Below are 8,286 nucleotides of genomic sequence, written 5' to 3'. Positions count from 1 at the left end.
AGTTTTTCCCTCCTTCCCCCATCCCCTGGCAACCCTTAGTCTACTTTCTGTCTCTATAGATTTGCCTCTTCATACAATATGTCACCTTTTATTGTGGCTGGATTCTTTCACTTAGCATAATGTTTTCAAGGTTCATCCATAATGTAGCATGTATCAGTACTTTATCCTTTTCTTGGCTGAATGATATTCCATTTTGTGGATATATGGCTATATCACATTGTCCATCCACATTTTAATTTATTCACTTGATGGACATTGGGGTTTTTCCCACCTTTTGGCTATTAGGGATAATGATACTATAAATATTCATGTACTACTTTTGTATGAATATTTTTTTCCCCGATTCTCTTGGGTATATAAGTAGGAGTGGAATTTCTAGGTCATATAGTAATTCTATGTTTAACTTTTTGCGAAACTGCCAAACTATTTTCCATAGCAGTTATACCATTTTATATTTCAATCAACAGTATATAAGAATTCCTGTTTTAGACAGCTTGGGCTGCTATAGCAAATTACCATAGACTGAATGGCTTAAACAACAGAAATTTCTTTCTCACAGTTCTGGAGGCTGGAAGTTCAAGATCAGGGTGCCAGCATGGGGGGATTCTGGTGAGAGCCCTCTCGCAGGTTGCAAGCCCAAGACTTCTCCTCGTATCTTCATATGGCAGAAGCAGTGAAGTACAGACAGTTTCCGTGTGTATTTGGGTCAAATTTTGAACATTCTATCCTATTCCACTGGCCTGTAGTACTTGTCTGTTCATGTGCCAGTACCACGTTATTTTGATTATAGGAGCTTTATACTATGTTGTCATGTCTGATAGTACTAATCCCCCCGTGTAGATGTTCTTTTTCAATGTTTCCTAGTAATTCTTGCGTGTTTGTTTTTCTATATGAACCTTGGTATCAGCTTGTCTATAAAATAGCTTCTTGATATTTTTATTGGAATTGCATTGAATTTATAGGTTAGCTCAGGGGGAGCTGGCATCTTTTTAATCTTGTCATCTTAGCCAAGAACAGGAAATGGATTTCCAATTGTTGAAGTTTGCTTTTGCATCTTTCAGGAGTGTTTCCAAATTGTCCTCCATATAGGTTTTTCCCATTTCTAGTTAAATGTATTCCTAAGCATTTAATCTCCTTCACTGCTATTGTAAATGGGTATTCCTTACCATTATGTCCTCTAACCGTTGTTTTATATATGAAGACTACTGATTCTGTATGTTAATTTTATATCCTGCTACTTCACTGAATTATGTAATTGTTTGAATTGGTTTTATTATTGATTCTCTGGGTTTTTAAAGTATACTATCATATCATCTACAAATAGGGTAGTTTTATTGCCTCTTTTCCCATCCTTAGGTCTCTAATTGATCTCTCTTATCTAATTGCGTTGGCTAACACATTTAGTACAATGTTTAATTCTTGTTGCTGATCTTAATGAAAATACCTCTAGTGTTTTCCCATTAAATAGAACACTAGCTTTAGGACCAAGGTATACATATTTTATCATGTTGAAAAAGTATCTCACAATTCCTGTTTCCCTAAGGGTTTTTGTCATGAATGAGTGATGAATCTATTCACAGGCTTTCTCAGGCTCTATAGAAGTAGACATAGATTTTTCCTTAGATTTATTAATATACTGTATTGTATAAATAGATTTCCTAAAGCTGAGTCAACCTTGCACTCCTTGAATATATCCTTGTTGGTCATATTGTATCATTATATTTAATGTGGTGATGGCTTCTGTTTGCTAATATTGTGTTTGTTGGTTCCCTTACTTTTGCCATACCTCAATAAAGACCCCATTCAATAAATTTTCTTCCAAATCTCAGCTTGGTTGGAAATTTTTTGTTTAGAATTTTTGCATCAATATACAGGAATGATGTTAGTTTGTAGTTTTCTCTGTATAGTCTTTATCTAACTTATGCATCAGTTTTACACTTGCTTCATGAAGGATTTAAGTATAGTTTCTTCATTTTCAGTTTTAGAATAATTTATAGAACATTAGAACAATCTCTTCTTTGAAGATTTGGTAGAAATCCCTCATGAAACCAACAGGGCATGGTAACTTTTTGAAGTGAACTAGTTCCTTTTTGACTTCATTTATTTTGTAGCAATTGGTCTGTTTAAGCTTTTTTACTCTAATAGGGTCAAATTTGGTAATCTGTATTTCCCTAAGAAATTATGCATCTCGCCTCCATTTTCAAATTTATTTGCCATAGTAATCTACAAAGTAGTATCTTATAATTGTTTTTAATTTATTCTGCTTTGACAATTATATCACTCTTGTCTTTTCTTTGTTGGTATTGTTGTGCTCACTCCTTTTTTTCTTGATCAAGTTAACTAGTAGTTTGTCTCTTTCATTAATTTTTTTCTTTAAAATTTTAATTTGTTAATTAAATCTGTTGTTTTTCTCTTCCTTAGGTGCTCATCTCAGTCCCAGGAGGTGAGGCTGATCCCTGCATCTACCCCTCTGTTCTTTAGAGTTCTCCTTACTTCTTACTAGCCAAGTCCTCATTATCATAAAATCTCTTTTTATAGATAATTCTTTATATTAAACTTTTCCATTCAAATTACTGTGTAGTTTATGTGTCCTGACTAGCCCTAACTAATACATTCCATATCTCTTGGATTTGCACCCTTCTTGCCACCTGCATAACTACCAGCTTCCTCCAGCCTGTTTCATGTCAGATCTGGATTACTGCAATGTTCTTGTAATAGCCCATTGATCTACAAGTCTCCAGTTTAGTACCCATCTAATCTATCCTTCAGAATGTTCTCAGATCACCCTATCTGAAATGCTATTAACCTAATCATGTCACTGTCTAATTTGAAAGCTCTCAATTGGTACACTGTCTTAAATGTAAAGTTTAAACCCCTAAACGCGGAACATAAGGTCCTTTATGCTCTGGCCCTTCTTAACTTTCCAACCAAATCTCTTGTCCCCACCTCCTTCCCTTCCATTTGCACTTTAAGCACAATAGATACTTCAAAGTTCCTTGAACAATTGGGTAACTTCACTTTGCTTTTTAAACCATTGTTAAACTTCTTCCACTGCATGGCATTCTGTCTCCAGTTACTGTTTATCTAGTAGGCACCTACTCATTCTTCAAGACTTAATTCAAGGACACAGTCTCATTTCTTTAGATTTATCTCCATCTTCTAGAATGCTAAATTTACTCAAAGACAGAAGCCATGTCCTACTTGTGTTGAATTTCCAAATTCTTCCCCAAGGTAGGCACTAATAAATATATGTTGAATGTTGGGTGAGTTTTTACAAATGTATTTAGTCATGGTACAATGTGGTGAGGGTGAGGCCTTTTCAGATATCTAAGAAATGGATAAGTTCTATGAACACAAGAGGGTACTGTTATCCCAAGACCGTTTCTATTGTCCACAAGGTGACATGATGAGGGTATAAAGTTTGAAGTTTTGAGGCCAGGTCTTGGCTCCTCTAGATGTTCTGTGAAAAATATTCTGAGCATGATACTTCAACTACAAAACAGATATATTATTATAGTTACTTGTATGATTTAGGGTCCCAACGAAAAACAGAAGGTGTGCTCAGCTTGGATTGTGAAGAAAATTAATTACTAGATTCTTTACACAGGTATGAGAAGTTTAAGAAAATCAACAAAAAATGTCAGGGCACTTAAAATTACCAACAGTGAGAAGCCATTTCCACCTACAGAAAACTGGAGAAACTGGAGAAAACAGTGTTCCTGGAGCTTGGTGAGAACTGAGGCTAAAGAGAGGCTTCCTGGGAGGAGGTGTCGTGTTAGACATGCAGTTGCTGCCAGACAAAGCACAAAGCAGCAACATTGCAGGGGAAGAAATACCCTGACCTCTTTCTCCTGCCCTCCAGTCCCTTGCTGGTGCTTCCCTTTGGCTGAATGCAACCTCAATAGAGGTTAGAGCCCAGGGCAGCCTGGGTGATACAGTCTAGAGAGTGAGCTGCATCCTGCTCCGAGCACAGAGCAGTGTGGAGAGGGCCAGAGAACAGATGGGGGAGTGCAAGTGAACAACCACCAACACACCACTTCATTCATTTTTTGTGGGAGTGAAATACATATGAAAGTGATATATAAGTTACAAGTTTTATGCAAAAAAGAATATTTCCCAAATTCAACATCAACAGAAAACAGCAAATATTCAACAGTTTATTTTTTTTTTCTAGAAGGAATGCTTGTGACAAAAATGGATCTCTGATTATTTGTCTCCAGTCTGTGGATGGGTAGGTCTTTTGATTAGAGCCTGGTGTTGATGAGTCCATATTAAGAGGTTTAGGCATGTGGGTTCCAGAGTTATGCGGACACAGGCTATACTCCAGGCTTTAGCCTGATGTCCTGCTGTTATTACAAGGAGGCCTGAGCACATCCATTGCCACTGCCCCCCAAATAATTTGTAGCAGTGTGTGTTCTACTATAGGTATATGTTAGAGGTGAGATACTTGGGCATTAGAAAGAATATTTCTGCAATATTTTTAAAAAGCTCATAAGCCATTCCTAGTAATTATTCAAAAATCATCCAACCACAAATTTCTATATTTTCTAGAATAAATAGTGCTTCACAGAGGGTGTAAGAGTGAAATCATTAAGTATAATTTGAGGAACACCCCAAGATACTCCTCCCAAAAGGATTTTCCCTACTCATTGCCCCACAATTCTAATGTGAGAATCCCCACAATTCTCACATTAGTGATCCTCCTTTGGGTTATTGGAAACAGTGTCAGTAGTCCCATCCTAAAATAACACAAGGTACTTAGGTTCAGTGACAAATTTGCATGCAGCCCTATGGTTTCATTTATCAGGCCAGCTAGATTACTTGTTCACTTATTCAGCAAATATTTATTGAGAGCCTACTCTGTGCCAGGCATATGCTAGGTGCATTTGCACAAACCAAGAACAGCACAATAGCACAGGCTCTGCGGCAGTAGGAGAGGGTGAAGAGCACTCACAAAATGTTTAGAGCTAGAGGCCTTATCAAACAGGACACCACATTGTGTGCCTGGTTAATCTATTAATAATTATGGAGTGAAGGGAGAAAGCTATGGGATTGGAGCAGAGATAAATAATGAGAGCTCACTTTAGTCTGGCAAAGAGACATGTCTGAGAATATTGCATAAATAATGACATAATTATGTGAGCACTTATTATGTGCTGAATGGCATGTTAATATGTTAGAGATTTCTTTATCTCTAGTTCTTCCCTCACATGGTGGGTATTGTGATGCTCATTCTTTTTATGGGAAAACTGAGGTTCATAAAGGATGTGCTTAACCCTTGTCCAAGCAGCTAATGGATGGCAGATTCAGGAATCAAATCCAATTCTGCCTTTGGAATCTGAACTCTCTCCTCTCTGTAACACCATCCTTCTGTGGTTTTGAATTAGCAAAACATCTCCTTCACCTGAAACTTAGCTATTTAAAAAAATTGCCTAGACTTTAGCGATCTCTTGTAAAGAGAAAATACTGAAGGGGATCTCTCATCTTTACACAAGGCTTATCATAGTTTTGCCTTCATCAGTTTTGTTTTCTGAGGGAAAACTAAGAAGACACACTAACAGATTACTCAACAAATGTTTGGTGAATGAATCGCTCTATAATTAAGCAGTTAGAAGTCACGCAACACTTTATAGCATGTAAAACACAAGAAGATGTCTCAATTCCTCCCTAAGAGTCATTTACCATTAAATCCTAATTTTCCACTTGATGAACTGCAGACCCTCCCAATATCAACAAAGATTAGGCAGTGTTTCCTTGCCAGGCGGAGGCTTTTCCTTGCTTGCTGTCAAGAAGCAGACTATAACAAATTGGGGCTGGACCAAAGAAAGAACCCATAAGTGAATAAGGTTGCTCAATGATCTCCTAGCTTTCTTAGCTTGGCACATTCCATGGGGAAACAAAACAAGGCAGTGAACATGACCAAAGAGTTTCAGGAAGTTCTGTCCCCTTTCTTGGAATTTGTCAATGGGGTTAGTTCCCAGGGATGGCCTTTCTCTTAATTACACTTTGGCAGGCTCGGAACTATGAAGTTCCATGGGACAGGTGGGCTAACAGCCAAATGTTGATCCCTTTAGCTGGCTTAATGAAAATTACCAGGACTGTGCCCACCCAGATCACAACAGGCAAGGAACAAAAGGCCTAGGTCAGCTGCTGCTTCTGTACATGTGGCTGCTCCCAACCCCCTGTTTGTTTCCAGGACATGGCTGATGTAATTCAGGAGCAAGTGTCTGCTCGGTGTGAAAGTGATAGAAAGAAAGAGAACACAGTTTTCCAGAAAAAAACTAGCAAAGCCTAATGAAGCCTCCAAATCATGGAGAAGGACATTGTACTTCTCTGGCATGGCTGAAACACCATTTATACTTTAACTCTGAAAGTAGCAAATAGGTTAAGTGCTATCAAAATATCCCTACCTGACACATCATGGTGAACATATTTTGGATCTTTCTTGACTAAAGGTAGGGGGAATAAAAGAAACCAGGGTGTATCCACTCAAGCCACTTCCCTCCCCTGCCTTCTGTCTGTACCTCATAGTTCCCAGCAGTGGCTGAATTTCTTCTTATTTCTAATTCCCATTGGACAGGCCCACTATGGTTCCAGCTTCTGTACAGTAATGCTGACTGCCAGGTTCCAGTGTCAGCACCTCCTCTTTTTGTCCTTGCAGTCCTAGGGGTGGTAGTGCTTCCTCTTGTTGCTAATCTCCTGGTTGTCTCACCAGCTCATTTGGCTTCTCAGATGCTCCATCACCTGCATAACCAATTCCCTGAATCAATCCACTCTGTTGCCAACCCTTAAGGTGGTTCCTGTTTTCCTGATTCGACCTTGACTGATACATATGTATTCTTCCCTTTATTGTGACGGCACTACCCAGAAAGACAAGACATCAAACATAATTGTAAATCATCTATCTCAAAGCCAATATTTTTTTCATTCTACCTGGCTACCAGCCAGATTGAGTGCACATCAAGTGTGTGAGAAATGGCAATGGCACTTAGAGGGCTCTCAAAGAATATCTCTTGGACAAATGGGTCTCTCTGGCATGTTGTGACATCCTCAGTTTTATGTGTCCCTGTGGTCAGCTGTCAGCCAGGGGAAGGTGATACCATTCGGGAATGAGGGAGGGTGACTTCACCCACATCTGTGACCTGGGGTAATGGAAGATCTCAGTATACTATAAAATACTCTATAAATACAATTACTTTAGGACACATGTTCATTAGGACACTGTTGTAACATGTGACAGAAACTCGATCAAATTAATTTAAGCACAAAAAATATATTGGCTCACGTTATTGAAAAGTCCAAAGGTAGCACAAGCTTTAGGTATGGCTGGGTCCAAGGGTTCAAACAATGCCCTCAAGAATCTGCTAGATCTCTCTCCATATTTCTGATTTTCTCTCCCTTGTGCTGGTTTCATTTTCAAACACCAATGATTACAACAGGACCTCCAACATCTCCAAGTCACCCTCAGTCTCAGAAGGAAGGACATTTTCTCTCTCCCTAGACCAATCTCTGTGTCCGCAGTGATTAGGTTCAGAGGCTGCGAGAGGTCAGTCTGAGTGAGGTACCTGACTTCATAGCCATCTGTATCAGGGGAACCAGAGTCCCTTGGTTGAAGGAATAAGATATGCTGGGCAAGTGACAACAAGAGATATGAATACCATGAAGCACCCATGCACCAAGGGAAAATATTGGCTTTGTATTAGAAGACTGAAATTGAATTCTAACTCTATCATCAATTCACTGTGAAAGTCCAGACAAAGTATTTCTCTAAGTCTTGGTTTCTTTATTTGTAAAATGTGTGGATTTGGCTTGGAATAGTAATTTATAAGCATTTTAAATCACAAAATTCTCTATTCGAGTAAAATCTTATGCAAAAGAAACAAAACCTCACCAAAGTTAGTTGAAGAGATAATGAGGGGCCTGGAACTACTTGAAACTTCTATCCTCTGGTGGGGCTATTTGAAATTCCTATGGCTCCTCGCAACGCAGTTTGAGAAACCTTGAAGTAGCTGATCTCCGGGGCCTCTTCCAGCTTGAACTTTAGGGAATTCTATGTAGATTGTCCAGCCCTCTTTAATCTAATTTTTCTCACTTTCCCTGTATTTATTTTTTGGCTAAAATTATGAACTTTGGCTATGTGTGAGAGGCCACTTAGGAAAAATAATCATTTATTCAAATGCCCAGCCAATTTACTTTGGCCTATTTGGAGCTTGTTTTTCCTGATGGGGAGGGAATAAATTTCTAAAACACACTTTCAAGTTTGGGCTAGAAAAGGTGAGTGTACAA

This window comes from Lemur catta, chromosome 10 (genome assembly GCF_020740605.2).
Source record: "Lemur catta isolate mLemCat1 chromosome 10, mLemCat1.pri, whole genome shotgun sequence".
Taxonomy (NCBI): Eukaryota; Metazoa; Chordata; class Mammalia; order Primates; family Lemuridae; genus Lemur; species Lemur catta.
This window is presented reverse-complemented; position numbering follows the sequence as displayed.